Genomic DNA, 17,852 nt, shown 5'->3' on the forward strand with positions numbered 1-17,852 from the left:
CAATGGCGCGTAGCACCAGGCGCTACACCTAGCGTTTGGCGCCAAGCGCTGGCGGCTGGCGCCAATTACGGGGTTTGACGCCAATTGACGCTGATTCCGTATTTCGTTCTGATTAAAAATTCTCGCAATTTGCGTATAAATAGCCCCCTGCCCAGCCGATTCTTCTCATAATTCTAGAAAAAATAATTCTTTGCCTTAGAAAAATATAATCATGTCTTTAGCCACCAAAACTTTCACCCAATACACTCATGAATGGTGTGGATCTTTTAATACTAGAGAAAGAAAAGAATTATATTTGTTCCACTTGGGGGGAATTTATGGCATCAAAGGGGTAGATCTTGACTTAGATTTCATACATACCGCTCTAGAATTTTGGAATGTTGATACTCATTGCTTTAAAATAGGGTATGATGAGATTAGCCCTTTGCCAGAGGAATTTGGTGCTATTTTAGGCTTCCTTGCAATAGACCTTATAGTAATCCCTAGAGTAGATGCGTATTATTATAAGGATTTTGAGCGCTTCTTTAATGTAAGAGAAAGGGATTTATCAAAAATAGTAGATGGCAACATAGTGAATTTGAAAGAATTTGCACGCCATTATTTTGATAAACCTCTTTCTGAATCATTTCATATATATAGAAGAAGGGCGTTCTTATTTTGCATACTTAATCAATTTTTTCTTAGTAGTGGTAAAAATAATGAAGGCTAATCAATTATAACCACTGTTTTACAACAAATTGAATCAGGGAGAAATCCAATGCCATTGATAGTTGGAGAGACTATGATTAGTCTTAATGAATTGAAAAGGGACCCAAAAGCACCTTTTCGCAGTTCTCCAATTTTATTACAGGTAGAAAAATAATATTTTTAATTACAGAAATCAAAAAATATATTTTTGTATTGTAATAATATTTTAATTGCATTGCAATTTTTTTACAGATGTGGCTAATGGAAAGGCTAGAATTAATTAGCCCTCCTGACGATATTGAGAAGTATACTCCCAATTGCTTTGTGAGAAGGAAGAAACGCTTTCCTAAAATTGGGCGCCATGGGTGGAGAAAGGTCTTCGAATCTCGCAATTTTGCTATCAAGTGGGTCGTCCCATGGTGGAAAATAGAAAGGATGGTTGGTGTCAACAAGAAATCTTTCTGTCGGCTTCCAAGCTTGTCTCGTGTGACTTATTATTACCCCTACAGGGTAAAAAGACAATACGGCTTGCTTCAGAATATTCCTTCCAGGGATCTTCGTCCTCCCTATGAATACCCTGTTTCTCAAGAAGTGGACAAATTTGATGCTTACTGGAGTGCTAGACCTTTATGGGAAGTGGTTACCCAAAAGGTTCCTCTTTCTTTGCCTAATGATGTGAAGAAGTGGTTGCTGAAGAAGCCTTCGAAGGATTCGAAGAAAGATCAGGGTAAAACTGATGTAAAGAGTCGTCTAGGTGACAGGGTGATTCCTTCCAAGGAATGCTTAGGTGCAAGAGTTGAATTCTAAACACCTGCAATGCCTAGGAAGAAAGGTGTCACCAAAGATAAAGGGAAAAGGAAAGCTGACACCACAGATAAAAAGACTTGGGTGGAAAAGAAACATGGAGTATTAGCTGAAGGGGAGACTATCTATTCTAAGATTGAATGTAGGTCCTCTAAAGGATTCCTACTAGCTAAAGTTATGGATGAGGAGGAGGAAGCAGACAAAAATTGGGAGAGGGCTAAAAAGGAAAAGAAAGATTAGGAGCATTGCTTAACTTTCAATTTATTAGACTTAATTTATTTCAGCTTTATTTAAATTCCATCAATATTGTAATTTTATTTTATTAATGAAATTTCAGCTTTTAATTAAATTATTTACTTTAAATTTATTTTATTAAGGCAATGAAAACCGAAAAAATGATTTTTCCAGAAATTCTTCGAGTACAGAAGTCGAAAATTTTACGAAAAACACCGAGATTTGCCCAGAATTTATTTTGAAACTGGCGCCACTTATTTGCGGTTGGTGCCTGCCAGTGCAGTCTGGCGCCAGGCGCCAATTCCATCGGCTGGCGCTGATGGTTGCTGGCTGGCGCCAGGCTCTTCTCTGCGACGCCGATAATTCGCCGATCTTTTGTTGAATTTTTAATTAATTCTGGAACGCGGAGATGTCGAAAAATAAAGTGGCTGCACCTGTAAAGGGTTGCCTACATATCCTTTCTTAAGGAATCAGGCTGAACGTAGCTCTCTTGAGTATCCTACTCAAGTAATCATGGGTAGTATTTCTTAAGTTGGTCAAGATTTGTCATGTTCTAGAATTCATTGCCATCCATATCATTTAGTTTTGCTGCACCTCCTGACAGGATTGTTTTGACAATGTAGGGTCCAGACCAATTAGGTCTAAATTTACCCCTTGGATCTAAAACATTTTTCCTTAGTGCTTTTCACACCAAGTCTCCTACTTTGATATTTCTTGTCTTGACCTTCTTATTAAAATGTCTAGCCATACGAGTCTGGTAACACTGAGTGTGATGTAGAGCTTCTAGTCAATTCTCGTCGAGTAGAATCAATTCTTCGTATCTTGCCCTAGTCCATTCAACTTCATCGAGTTTACTCTCTAGCGCAATGCGTAGAGATGGTATTTCTAGTTCGACAGGTTGTACGGCATCCATTCCATATACCAAGGAAAATGGCGTATTTCCTGTTGATGTACGGATTGACGTGCGGTAACCCCACAATGCGAAGTGAAGTTTTTCAGGCCAATCCTTATAATTTTCCGTCATTTTCTCGATGATAGTCTTTAAATTTTTATTAGCTGCCTCGACTGCTCCATTTGCTTGAGGTCTATAAGGGGAAGAATGATGATGTTGAATGCCGTATTTTTGTAGCAATTCTTCACATTCGGCTTGAAAGTGAGTTCCATTGTCACTTATCATTTCATGTGGGACTCCGTATCGACAAATAATATTTCTCTCTATTCATTGTAGTCCAATAATATCCTTCTCGCATTATCTTTTGGACTAACAATTTGCCATTTATATGTGTGCCACAGATTCCTTTGTGGACTATCCTCATTGCTCTTTGTGCATCCTTTTTTCCTACACATAAGAGAGCTCGACCCTTAGGTACCCTTTCATGTAGCTCGTTGAATATGAGTACATATTGGGAAGCCAAAAGCCTTAATGCTCGTTTTGCTCTTTTGTCAGCATGAAGAGGGTATTCTCCTTTGGTGACATAATTGAGTATGTCCGTGTACCACGGTTCTTCTTCTTCTTCTTGAACTACTTCATCGTCTTCTATAGCCTGGATGTATGCTGGTTTGTGCCTTTTTTCTATAGTTAGAGGCATTTGCTCGATTTCCGTGGAAATCCTAACCATTGAGGCTAATCTTGCCAGTTCATAAGCAAATTGGTTTTCTTCCCTAGGTAGATATGTGTATTCTACCTTCTTTAACTGATAGGTAAGAGTTTCCAGATAGGTTTGTTAAGGGGCTAGACTTTCGCTCCTTACTTTCCACCTTTTAGATATCTGATTGATAATCAAAGAGGAGTCTCCGAATATCCTTAACTTTTTCACTCCCTATGCCAAAGCTGTTTCAAGGCCTACCACGCATGCTTCATATTCAGCGGCATTGTTGGTAACGTCGAAATCAAGCTTTATGGAGATTGGAACATGTTCTTCTTTAGGTGATATTAGCAATACTCCAACGCCACATCCTTTTTGGTTTGAGGCTCCGTCGAAGTACAAGGTCCAAGTATCATCTTCAGTGACCATTAAGTCTTCATCTGGAAATTCATTGTCTTGTATTGGCGTCGAGTCTTCTATTAGAAAATCTGCTAGAAAGTCTGACACCACGGATCCTTTGAAAGCTTTTTGTGGCATGAACCTTACATCAAACTAGGCTAGATTGACTATCCATCTCGATATGTGTCCATTGAGTGTATATTTCTCGAATAGATACTAAAGTGGATCTAATCGGGAGACTACGAAGACGGTATGCACTAGCATGTAATGTCTTAACTTAGTTGTGGCCCACACCAAGGCGAGGCACAACTTTTCGAGCGGTGTATAACGTGCTTCGTATTCGAGCATCTTCTTGCTTAGGTAGTAGATTGCGTTCTCTTTGCCTTCTACTTCTTGTGCTATAATAGCTCCCATTGTCTCTTTGGTAACCGTCAAATATAACCTAAGAGGTATTCCGGGGAGTGCTGGTGCTAATACGGGAGGGTTTGCGAGATAGGCTTTGATCTTTTCAAAGGCTTTTTGACACTGATCATCCCATATCACTAGTACATTCTTCTTGAGCTTCTTGAAAATTGGTTCACATATTGTCGTCAGTTTTGATATGAACCTACTTATGTATTGCAACCGGCCAATAAATCCTCGAATCTGTTTCTCAGTCTTGGGCGGTGGCATTGACATGATTGCTTTGATCTTGGTTGGGTCTACCTCTATTCCTCTAGAGCTTATGACGTAACCCAAGAGTTTTCCTGAGGTGACTCCGAAAGCACACTTAGATGGATTCAACCTCATATTATATTTTCTTAGCCTTTCGAAAAATTTCCTTAAGGCTACTTGATGGCCTGGACGGTCTTTTGATTTTACAATCATGTCGTCTACATATACTTCGACCTCTTTATGCATCATGTCATGGAGTAAAGCAGTTGCTGCACGTTGGTAAGTAGCACCCACGTTTTTCAACCCGAATGGAATTACCGTGTAGCAGTATGTACCCCATGGTGTTATAAAGGTTGTTTTCTCCATGTCTTCTTCTGCCATGAGAATCTGGTTGTAACCTGCGTACCCATCCATGAACGAGAGAAGCGCGTGATTTGTCGTGTTATCTACCAGAATATCGATGTGTGGCAAAGGGAAGTCGTCCTTTGGACTTGCCCTATTTAGATCTCGATAGTCGACACACATTCTTACCCTTCCTTCTTTCTTCGAAACTGGGACGACGTTGGCGACCCATTCGGGGTATTCGGATACTTTGATGAAACCTGCAGTTATTTGTTTTTGAACTTCTTCTTTTATTTTAAGAGCTACGTCAGGTTTCATTCGACGTAACTTTTGTTTTACGGGTTTCATTCACGGAATTAGTGGTATAGTGTGTTGAGCTATTTCTCTATTAATGTCTGGCATATCTTCATATGACTAAGCAAATACATCGATAAATTCTTTAAGTAAGTTAATTAAATCGGTTCTTTCTTATTTATTCAATGTTAATCCGATTTTAACTTCTCTTTTATGAGTTGAATCATTTGAGATATCAACTATTTCAGTTTCTTCAATTACCGGTGTTTTCTTTTCGAGTGTTTCCATTGCTTTAATAATTTCTTTGTCTTTTTCATTGTTATTTAAGAAATTCTCGTCATCTTGGGTTACAGAAGAACACGAGAAGTAAGAATAATGAGAAATATTATTATACTCTAAGATCATTACATCAAAGAGTGATATGTCCTCAGGGACTGGATCACTAACTATCCTAGGAGGAGAAATAGGAGGGGGAGGTGCTACTACTAAAGATTTAGTAGACTCTAAAGGGAAAGACTCTGACTAAGACTCAGACTCAGATGACTCTTCAAACATCGGTCCTTGCCCTGTCGTGATTGATATCTTCCTTCCGCTTGGAGTAGTTACCTTGATAGTCTTGCACCATCCATGTAGGGATCCTTCAGCTGGAGTGATTAGCTTCGAGGGATCAAAGCTTTCGCTTTGTAGGACTGTTTGAATGAGCGAGGAGTTATCTTCTTTATAAGTTGGCTTATTCTTTTCTCGCCCGAACAGTAATCCCATGACGTTAAAGTCAAAGCATGGGGGTGCTTTCTCCTTGTGGACGGGAGTTGGGATTTCATCAGTGAAGTAGCAATCCAAGAAAATCTCGAATCCCGGTTGTCTTATGCCGTTTACAACAAATGGCTCGGGAAATTAATGGCATGGATAGTCCTCTCCTTTTATAAACTGACCATTAAGCGTATGAGGGTACTGGTCCATTGGTATTGCTTTCTTTTGAATGCGAGCGTCCCTACGTGCTTTTGACTTTTTCTGGGCTCGCTTAAGATCTTTCCGAGTCGGTTTGAAACCAAGTTCGGAAAGTGTCTAACTTAGGGAGGCCAGGTGACTCCAGCGGTTTTGCCATTCCTTTCTTCTTTCCTAGGGTCATCCCAGGAAAATGTCCTTGTTTCTTCAGCATGGCATTGACAATCATGTTGGAATTGGGGTCATAGCAAAGAGGGGTCCTTTCATCCTCCTGGATTAAGGAGACTTCTTCATTAAAGCCCCATAAATCTTCATCGTCCTCATCATGCTCCACATTATTGATCGGATTCTCTATAGATTTGATCCTCATAGGCGAAGCATCGATGGTGATTGGAATTCCCCCAACTATAGCTTTCACTTGTTGGTGAAGAGATGAAGGGACGACCTTTAGATCATGAAGCCAAGGGCGTCCCAACAGCAAGTTGAACGAAGCTTTAATATCTACTACTTGGAAAGTAGTAGCATGTTCTATTGCTCTTGCCGTTACATTTAGGGTAATCTTGCCAAGAGCTTGACGACGAGTGTTGTCGTAGGCCCTTATTCCTTGTGTAGACGGAGTTAAATCTTCGTCCCTAATGCCGAGCATCCTCGCAGTTCTAAGTGGACAGACGTTGATGGCCGATCCATTGTCTACAAGAGTCATAGGAACATTCATCCTCTTGCAAATTATTGTGAGGTTTAATGCCTTGTAATGTTTGTCACCTTCTGGGGGTAAATCTTTGTCAGGAAAAGGTGATCAAATTAATTGGACTAGGAAGGTCACTTGTGAGGAAGTTGGCTAATCCCTCAGGAGTAGTGTCAGAATCTATCCCAATTTTTTCCAAGGCATTCATTACAGCCAACCTATGTTCTCGAGATGTTGCCAGAAGTTTCCATACATTCATCTCAACTTTTGTCTTCTTAAACAGCTTAACAATATCATTGTCTTCAATGATAGGTATGTGAACTTGTTGTGTGGTTTGCATAGGTTGTGTTGAAACAGGAGGTTGCATTCTCCCGGATCTTGTGAGGACGTCTATTGATGAATCTTCTTCAGCCCAAATGTCATCTGTGGTGTATGACACAGAAGGTGTAGGTCCTATAGATAGACATCTTCTTCATCACTGTCCCAAACTCCATTAATGGTCGCATCCTCTTCTTGTTGAATTTGGACTAGTTTCTTTTCATCAATCATTTTCTGTACCAAATACTTGAATTTGAAACAGTTTTCTATAGTGTGACCCCCTGATTGATGATACTGACAGTAATATCTATCTGTCCTTTTCAATGATTTGAATGGTCTCGGTTCGAGAGGTTTGATCTCGCCACTCTCGGAGAGTATTTCGAACATTTGTGCATATGGGATCCCAATTGGAGTGTAGATTCTATTGCTCTTCTTGGGTTTTTCAGTGACTTGTAAGGGAAAATGCTTTGCCTCATAAGTCGTTCTCACTGGTGTGAATTCTCTTTTAGGTTCATCTTTCGAAAGTGGAAACTCATCATATTTCTTTTGGAATTCGTTCATAGCTTTGAGAGCTTCTCGTAGTAGATGCGATACCTCCTTCATGGACAGTGTGAGCAATTGTATATCTTCCTTACTTGCCGGTTCTTTTTTATGACACGGCTTTCTTTGACAGGTCTAGTGAGAGATGAGGGGTCAACCTCGTTTTCCTCATCAGAAATAGCTAGGGTATGAGCGAGAGGTGCATTGTCAATGCTTGGCTTCTTACTGGCAGGGGGCAACGACAGCTTGTTGTTGTCGATTAAGTCTTGGATGGCTTCCTTAAGCTTCCAACAGTTTTCGGTGAGATGGCCCCTACCTTGGTGATACTTGCAGTGTGCATCGGGGTTCCAATTAGCCGACCTCTTCTCAACTGGTGGGTCCCCAAATGGTCTAATAGGAGTTATAAGACCTTTTGCATTTAATCGATCAAATGCGGTGTCATATTTCATGCCAATAGGAGTGAAGTTCCTCCTAAATTATTTCTTCTGTCCTTGATTGTTCATAGAAAGGACTTCTCCTAAATTAAAAGTGCTAACGTTGTTTGAGTGGGCGGTTTTGGAAGAAGAAGGATTGTCATTCCTGTTTCCTTTCCAGCCACTGTTGGAGTTATTGTTGGCAGCTTTCAACTTAGCCAAGTCATCTTCAATATTGATCCCAATGTCATAAACGGCTTTGAAGGAATGGAGGTTATTTTGATATTTGAGATGCTTGGAATATTTTTCTTGAAGATTTTTGATGAACAGCCTCACAGATTCTTTTTCACTTGGCACCTCAATCGTCTTAGCTGAGGTTTCCCTCCATTTGTTAAAGAAAGAGGTGAAGCCTTCATTCTCTTTTTGCTGGAGGATTTCAAGTTCCCTATGGTCAGTCTCGACTTGAATGTTGCACTTGTACCTATCAACGAAAGCGTTTTCTATGGACTCCCAGGTAGAGGTCTTTTCTTTCTCGAGAGAAAAGAACCATTGTTGGCAAACGGTCTCGAGAGATAGTGAGAACAAAGAGGGGAAAACTTTCTTATCAATACCTTTAATACTCATTATTATTTCGAATGCTCTTAAATGAAAGTAAGGGTTGTCAGTTGCTCTGAATTTTGGGATGTCGTTGGCGTTGAACTTCTGCGGAAGAAGATCTTTGTCCACCGAGACCCCTCGTGATGTAAGCTCTTGAAACTTGTAGTTGCTAGACAACTTGTTTAAGCTCTCTTGCATGAGGTCCATCTTTTGTTGCTTCACGGGATCATCGATCTTGAGTGCAAGAAGCTTCAATGTCTCAGTTACGGTAGCCACTTGGTTCTTAAGATCATTGACTTCTTCTTGAGTTGCCATTATAGTCTTAGCTTTCCTCTTACGAGCTATGGGTTTGTCAAAAAGTTGGACTTGTACGAAGAGGTTGTCTTTGATTAACCGTCCTTCCTTTCTTGACCACGCGCTGTAAATTAAACCATTTTGCGTTTTAATTACTTGACTCGAATCAACTTGAATATACAGTTTATTTTAAGGAGGGGAAAAAAAAGAATAAAAAAAATAAAGTACAAAAGGGTGCATATTTTTAGCAAAAATAATGTACATATTTTTAGGGAACTAAGTATAGTTTTTTTTTTATTGGAGGATTAATATCCGACTTACCCCCTTCAAAAAAATGACAGAAAAAACGCGCACACAAGACTCTCTTAAACATGGTCAAAGTATGTGTATTGGTGTGTGCGTTGAGTGTAAGTGACATGCTTGGACTCTTGTGTAAGACCATGGGACTTAGTGCCTAAACTCGATCATCGACTCAAATAAGTATTATTGACAGCAAAATTTAACCGAATTAGTTAGCAAACTGATTAATTAGACTCTAGGTGATGACTCGACCAATAATCCGAACTGTCGGCCAAACGACAGGACTGGCGTCACACCGTGGAGCTTGGCGCCAGACGACAGGGCTGTCGTCAGGCGCTACAGCTCAGACTTTGGCGCTAATATTGGAGCTTCGGTCTGGGACTGTTTTCAGTGTTATTAGTCAATTGGGGTATGCCTAAAGTCGTACAAGGTCAATTCTGATTAAAATATTAGACTTTATTGACTCAAATTAACTAATTAATTAATTAATTAGGCAAAGTTCTTTAAGTCATTCATTTATTTAGTCTCAACACAAGTCAACAAACGGTTAAGAGAAACATAGAATATATATGCGCAACAAATAATGCACAATTAGTCAAGTAGGCACAATATGATGCAATGCGTTTGCAACCTAACCATGGCTCTAGTTCTCTAAAGTTCGGGATATGGTTTAGTCAATAAAGGGTCCATGGTTAATTATACGGATGCACCGCGCGGAAGCCTAACCATGAAGGGTTGGCGCGAGTGGATGGGACACCGCGAGTTTTTTAGAAAAAACTCGCTTCCATGGTTTGGTGAATTCAACATCTCGGATGTACCCTTTGTTGCACGGAGCGTTCAATCGGGTAGATGGAGCATGAATTCCCAGAGGGTTATGTCCATATGTAGAACACATATGGGTTTTAGAAAAGTGAGAAAAAATTCAATCAGGAAGTAGGATCGAGCGAAAAATACGAAAAACTGGTCGCAATTAGAACGCATATTTTTGGCTCGGTATTGGGGGAAATTGGCGCCAGCAAAGAGAGACTGACGCCAGCTTTTAACTATAGCGCCTGACGCCAATACTGGCATCTGGCGCTACGACTAAAATGCTGGCGCCAAGCTCTGACCCCTGACACTACTTCCCACATGCCTCAGCAGCTTTCTGTGCTCGATAAAATTTTCCAGTTTCGCGCGGTGTTATTTCGGTCCTAGTTGTGAAAAATATTTCTCAAATTTCCTACGTGTAAAATCCTATGTTTTTAACTTATTATGGATGGTCTTTCCAATGAGATCTTTTTTATGCATATGAAAATAATGTCAATCAAAATTACGCACATGAAATACTTAGAACGTTTCGAGTCTCATCCACTCATTCTCAATCATTGCCGAAACAAATTCAGGAATTAAAATAGAAATCCTCCCCAGTTGAGTCGCCAAAAACTGTAGGGATTATTTCAAGCTTTAATCCCACTAGCTTGAACCCCACTGTGATCATACACTTAAGTACGGTGGCGTCCAAAAGGGAAGAAGATAGAGTAAAAGAGTCGCCAACGAGTTTTAGGAACTTGTAAACCGTTCACAGGGTGAAGGTTACACCCCTTAACGATCCAAGAGATCGTCAACTCCATAAGGTCTTAAACCAAATAAGAGTTTGGGGATGAAGGTACAAATCCAACCTAAAAGAAATTGAACCTGCCCTAATAATAGGCCTCTACTTTATTCTGATCGTATTCATGTGCTCTTTCTGACTAACATGCAATCAATAGGATTAACCCTAAACTTGTTTAATCTATGTTGGTTAAATATTAATGCACAAATAAACTATTATTGGAGATCACTTTAAATTATAATCATATTAACCCTAACAAGATTATTAATTATCTTATTAAGCGTGATTACAAGTATAGATTCCCTTTAATCATGCATAAAAAGGTGTGATCAAGCAACAAATAATAAATATCATCAAGAAACATAATAATCATAACAATAAGAATAATCATAATCATCATAAATTATAACAATTATAATCATAAAATCATAAGTCATAATTAAAATAATCATATCAACATTAAAGCATAATAAAAATAGCAAGATCCTAGGCATGATACTAACAAGATTAATAACAAACCCTAGCATGTCACTAAGCAATAAAAATCAAATATTTAGCCCTAACATGATACTAACAATCATAAATATTAGGAAGAACATAGGAAGCATCATAACACTCATATTTAATATTAAAATTACCCTAGACATGATACTAGGAATATCATAATAATAATTTAAACATGATTTCTACATCATAATATCAATTAAAACCAATTAAAGCACTTACTTTGATGCCTCGTACCTCTTTCTAATAACAAAATACACACGTTAGTAACTTCAAGGAAAATAATAATCAAAACAATTAAATTAAATAATTGAAAGAGAGATTTGGGACCAAACCCTCAGAAATTAAACCTTTCATGTCTAGGGCGAAGGCAACTTCAAATATGGCTAGGTGTTTCTAGATCTTGTGAATGTGGAATTTTGTATGAAAAAAAATCTAAGAAAGAATTGAAAGACAATTAGAGAGAATTGATGATGAAAACTGATGTTGATGATAATTCGTGAGAATTGGTGAATGAAAACGGAGTTTTTAATACGTTATTTATAGAGAAAATCAGCCAAAAAGATAAAATATACAAAAAATAGTTTGACGCACAAAAAACAGAGTTGGCGCAAGCCCTGGCTAACTGGCGCTAGGCACCAACACTGGCGTCAGGCTCCTATGGCTAGCGCCAGGCGCCAGGCCTGGTTCCAGGTGCCAAGCCTGGTTTTAACGCGTTTTCGAAAATCAGATAAGTTTGCCGTACTGGAGGATAAAATCATAAAATTTCCTCAAAAATGCTATTTGATTTTGATTAAAACTCTGAAAAGTCAACAAGAAGTCAAATTATCAATGCTAATTGAATTAGGAATGAAAAGAACCTTCTAAAAGAATCTAGAAGACTAAAACCATTCCTAATTGCATTAGAAATGATAAATTATATTAGGCCCTCCCCTAGATCATTGGGCCGTGTATAAATTTCGAACCGGGCCCAGTTTAGTAATTTGGTCATAACTTCCCCAATATTCATCGGAATTGGGCTTATAATATATCGTTGGAAAGCTCTTGTCAAGCCCCGTCCAACTACACTATTATTGGACCCATATCATGGACCAACCAAACTGAATTAACTGTTTTCTTAAAAATAAGTTTTCAAAAACAAAGAAAAGAGAAAAGAAATTAAAACTATCCGCAACACTAAACCTTCCACACTTTCACTTCATTCGATTATGATTCGACGTGAAAGGTACTCATCACTGGGTTTGGTTTTGGGGAGACACAAATGGGTGTCTACAATATGCCATGCACTTGAGTATATACATTTCCATGTTTTTCATGCTTTTGAAAAATACAAAAAGATTTTCGTTTTGATCAAGGCAATTAGGTGTTGTGTCTTTGTTTTAACTTGGATTGGAAATTATATATTTTGGATTTGAGAGTGTCATTGCTTGACTCTAGGATATTACATGCTAAGATAGTCGGATTAAGAACTTTTAAGAATCCATGAAGCCTTAGTTCACGGGTATGTGGTAAGATGGTGTTGCTCTCGATAGTGGATTTGACACCCTTGGTTGGTATTTGACTAGTTATAATCCCTTGCGAGGTAACATTATTCTAGCCTTCATCATTTTGTTGTGTGGCACATTTGGATCCTTAGCTTTGCATGTCTTGATCCTTGTTTTGACTTATAGCTCTCAAGATCGTGGCCGAAGCACTCTAGGGGAGGAAAAGGGCACCCTTTTCTCATTTTTCTTTATCTTCTTTTTATTTTGTTACAAATTTGATTTTCTATTTTGCATTTACCTACTTGCTAACCAATTTGAGCCTTATATTTCCCGCTCTTGTTTAAACCGTATTACAAACCTAATGGCCTGTGTTTACCAACCTTTTAGTTAGTGAAGCATTGGTATGTGAGGTTTGAGTTTTGAGTTGTTGATCATAAACAAGAAGCACTTTGAGATTTGGTTAGAGTTGAGTTTCAAAAGAAAGATGCAATTCAAGAAAATCGAATGATGTCGCAAGAAAAAGCCGTCCATGGATAAAAAGGCAAGGACAACGAATAAAATCTCGAAAAAAAAATGGAAAAGAAACAAAAATAATAAAAATATTTTTGATGGTTTCGTTCTCTTCCTTAGTTTAAGCATTGGGGACAATGCTTTGTTCAAGCTTGGGGGGATCGTTCCTTCATTTTGTATATATTGTGTGTTGGTGTTGAATAAGCTTGGGGGAGTGGCATTTTTGGTATTTTTGTTTGATATTTAGTGACTTCTTAAGTTGTTTTTGAGTGTCGGCCGCACTTTTTGCTTCACTTAGGAAATTTCACCAAATTTCAAAATTTTACCTCGCCTTAACCCTTAGCCTTATGTTACTACCAATAAAAAGACCCTTAGACTCTAATGGGTTAGGTCAAAAGAACGATGGAGGGAGATAGACTTAAAACCTATGGAAAGAGTATGCATAGTTAAGACGTCGGGATTACCTTCTCAAAGTTTTTCATTTCTTTATCTTTTTCCGGTTTATTCGTGGAATCTTGAGAAGCTAGCTTAAGGGTTGATTTGAAGCTAGTGGAGAGAACGTGGCCTGATTGGTTGGGGCTAGGGCGGATTGAGTCCTAAGTAGTTTTCTATGCTTAGCTTGTGTTATGTTTCAATGAACCATTGACATCTTGGAACGTGCATACATTGGTCCATTTAGAAAGGTTTACATTCATTAGTACTTGTCCCTATCTTTTGTCCATACATGAGCTTGTGTTTGTTTTCTCTTTTCTCTTTTCATGTTTCTTCTCTTTTTCCAATTTTTTGCCTTGCCTTGGTTTTTGTCGAGAGTTGTGGGTTAAACCTCTTAGGAAACCCTCACGAGAGCTTACTCGTCCTCTTTGGCGACATAGGGGTTTAAAGGGCTTGATGCATACGCTAAATGCATCCGTGATTCCTACGATAGTGAGTTAGTGTACATTCTTTCTCTTTGTTTCTATTTTGTTTCTTTTGCTTTCAATAATTCCATCTTGTTCTCTTTAGCCTTATCTTTGCTCGAGAACGAGCAAAGGTTTAGCTTGGAGGAATTTGATGAGTGACATTTATGTCACTCTTAGGGAGTAGTTTTATAGCTATTTTCGTGTTTATTTTATCTTATTTTCCCTTTCTTTCTCTTGTTTTCTCTTTAATAACATTTCTTGTTTATTTGGTCATTTTGTCGTGTTTTAGTTCTTTTCGTAGTTTTTATTAGAATTAGTTTATTTTCGTATTTTATTTGCTTTCGATTTATTTTATTTCGTTCCTTTCCTTTGTTAATTTCATAGTTTTAATTAGTTTTAAGTTTATTTTATTTAATTGTATAGTTTTATGTCTTTATTAGTTTTAGTTTTATTTCTCTTATTTCTATTTTTACTTTTATTTATTTTTATTAGTTTAGTGTTACTTCTATTTTTCTCTTTTATTTTATTTAATTCCTTTTTATTTATTTTATTTTATTTATCTCGGTTTCACACTTTTATCCTCAGGTTTGTTTGTGTGTAGGCTCGAGTTCAAGGTCCAAGTCAAAGCTTTCCTATCAACCCAATCATCAACCCCTGCTGCCTCCCTCACGCAACACCTGCACCACCGTCCACCAATGACCACCACTGTTGCCCCCTTTGATGTGTCTATTTTATGTAGTATTTTACCCCCGTCCCTTGGTCATAATTAGTAGTGTTTTTGGCTCTTTAGAGCCACTTTTATTACTAATTAGTGTTTTCTAGTGTTTTCGTAGATTTGGTTGACTTTTGCAGGGATTTATGCTTTTGGAGTATTTTCCCGAGATATTTTTGAGCAATCACGAGCATTGGAGAAGCTCGACCAGATTCTATAGCCCAGGGCCGGTTAGAGCCATCGAACTAGTGATTAAGGCCTTGGTATAGGTGATACCGGGGCATTTGGACCGAGTATTCAAGACCGGAAGATGAAATCCAGATTGGCCCGAAGAATTGGAGCCCAATCGAAGTCCAAATATTGGCCCAAATGAGCCGCCCGGCCGAAAAGGCTGGCGCCCGGAGGCGCGCCCGGCCGGGCAGGAGAAGCTTAGGCTGGCGCCCGGTGACGCGCCCGGCCGGGCGCGAGTTTAGTATTAGAGAGCAAAAAAAGGCGCCCCCGATCAGGCGGTGCCTCGCCCGATCGGGCGTGTGTATTTATTAGTGGACGTTTAACGTCGTTTTAATTTGTTTTAGTTTAGGATTTTTGTATGGAGTATAAATACTCCTCCGTAATAGGATTTTAGGATCTCTTCTTCTTCTCTCTTTACTCTTTCCTTACTCTCTTAATTATTCTCTTAGATTTCTTTTCTCTTAAACCTTTGTTCTTAATTCTACTCTTAATTCCAGATTTATTTTGGTAACGATTCCTCTTCTCTTAATCTTAGTTAATTATTCTATTCCTTTAATCATGTCTTATTTTATTGCTTTGATTTGTTTAGTTTTTAATATGTGTGAGTAGTTTTATTTCTAGGGTTTGTGGGGATCCATAAATAATATGAAGGGGTAAATTGCTGTTGTTAATTATCAATGCTAGATTAATTTCCTATTGATTGATTTAATGCTCTGTGACTAGATTTGCGCAGATCTTTTATGCATGAGTTTAACAATATTGATTCGAGATTCGACGGATAAGAATTGATGTTTAGGTCTAGTTTCAATAGGCAGGTTAATTTATAAATGGTTAAGTCGAGATTCGAGAGATGAGATTTAATACCGGTAGATTGATTCTGTGATTGTAATACGTAGCGAAAGCCCTTTACAATCTGGTTAATTGATGATTGACTATTATTGATTATTGGTATTGCATGATAATTTCTTATTGAATTGTTTGAACGTTTTACATTTGCGGCTTGTAAAAGTATAGCAATATTAAATTGATGAATAGAGCAGATGTTAATTTGATATTAAAGGCTATTTTCAATAAGAACTTAGATCTAGTAAATTGCGAGAGCCTGTTAGATCTATGTTGATTAATAAATTGCGAGAGCCTGTTAATCGTGTTATTTATGCAATGTCAATGATTGATTACTATGTTTTACCCTGGAGTATTATTTATTGGTGAACCTATGCCCTAGATCATTTTATATATTGTTTTCCCTTTATTCAAATTCTTTGTAGTTTAGTTTCATACTCAAATATAAATATTGGTTACTTAGATAATTTAGATTATAATAATTAATTAGGAGTAAAAAGACTTGTTTCCCTGTGGAGATCGACCCTACTTCTCTATCTACTTTAGTTAGAGGATTAGGTATTTACTTTTGATTAGGGGATACGACTTCACCCTGTCAAAATTTGGCGCCGTTGCCGGGGAAACGATTTTATTTTTATTTCTGATTGTTTTTGCAGTCTAGATTATTTCCCTTTTGTCTCAGAGAGCGTTAGTTCTCTGAGATAAATCTCATATTTGCTTCTAGTTTTAATTTGTTTATGCCCAGGTGTTCCAGGTCAGGTTACATCCCATTCGATCCTGAGATCGAACGTTCCTTCCATAGACAAAAAAATTTCTACAAGCAAATCCTGGCGGATTCTGGTGATAATAACAATAATCACCGAGATCCTCCAACTTGTTCTAGCGATTCAGAGACATCATCAGACGCAGAATCAGAGATGACGGCTCCAAAGAAGCTTAGTGATTATTCACAACCAAAGCTTACGGATTTTCCACATCTCACCCCTACTCCGGCTCTTGATGGGGTTCAATTTGAAATCAAACCTCAATTTATAATGATGATAGAGAGGAAGCAATTCAGTGGAGCCAAAGGTGAAGACCCGAATCTTCACATTGCCGACTATTGTCAATATTGCAACACCATCAGGCAAGTCGGGGTCACTCAAGACCAAATCAGGGAGATTCTCTTTCCCTTCTCTTTAACTGGAAAAGCTAAATTGTGGTTTAATGGCTAAAATAGAACTACACTTGGTATAACTGACTGGGAAACTCTTGTTTTGAATTTCTATAACAAGTATTATCCTGCAGAGAGAACAACAGTACTACGGAGTGCGATCCAGAATTTTGCCCAAGAAGCCGATGAATCTTTATATGAGGCTTGGGAGAGGTTCAAGGACTTACAAAGAGAATGCCCTCACCATAATATAGCGCAATGGCAGTTAATCCAAGCCTTTTATAACGGCATTGGAAATTCCTCTATAATAATTTTAGACTCTGCATCTAGTGGGAGATTCATGAATCTTAATGTTGATGATGCAGGTCAGGTTATTGAAGATATGGCGATACACAATTCCCAATATGGGAATCCCAGAGGATTTGCTAACAAGGGGAAGCATAGTGTCGACTCTGTATCCTTTTTTCAAGCTCAACTAACCTCTATTTGCCAAAAATTAGATAATCTGAGCACTGCTAATGTAGCTAATGTTTCTGCAATTAATAATAATTCTAATGAGGCCTTCTGTGAAAATTGTGGTATTGTAGGTCATTGGGAGCAAGATTGCAGGAGTTCCGTGGAGCAAGTTAATACCTTTCAAGCTTATAGGCAGAATAACCTATACTCCACCATACAATCCTGGGTATCGGAATAATCCGTACCTTTCCTACCGGAGCACTAACGTTCAAAATCCACCACCACAAGAACCACAGGTGCCACAACAGCTGAAATATTATCATCCCAATGCTAGCCAGAAGAACCAACCACAACAAACCCCCTCATCTTCCGACCCT

At 38.3% G+C, this 17,852-nt stretch overlaps 1 non-coding gene across 1 annotated transcript; it reads right to left on the reverse strand.

Moving 5' to 3' along the window:
- Positions 1-17,164: 17,164 nt before the first annotated feature.
- LOC145564843 (small nucleolar RNA R71) lies at positions 17,165-17,271 on the reverse strand. Its single transcript, XR_014094915.1, has one exon. It is a non-coding gene; the product is annotated as a small nucleolar RNA R71 (small nucleolar RNA).
- Between the last annotated feature and the right edge of the window lie 581 nt (positions 17,272-17,852).

Source organism: Chenopodium album, chromosome 1, assembly GCF_948465745.1.
Source record: "Chenopodium album chromosome 1, dcCheAlbu1.1, whole genome shotgun sequence".
Classification (NCBI taxonomy): domain Eukaryota; kingdom Viridiplantae; phylum Streptophyta; class Magnoliopsida; order Caryophyllales; family Amaranthaceae; genus Chenopodium; species Chenopodium album.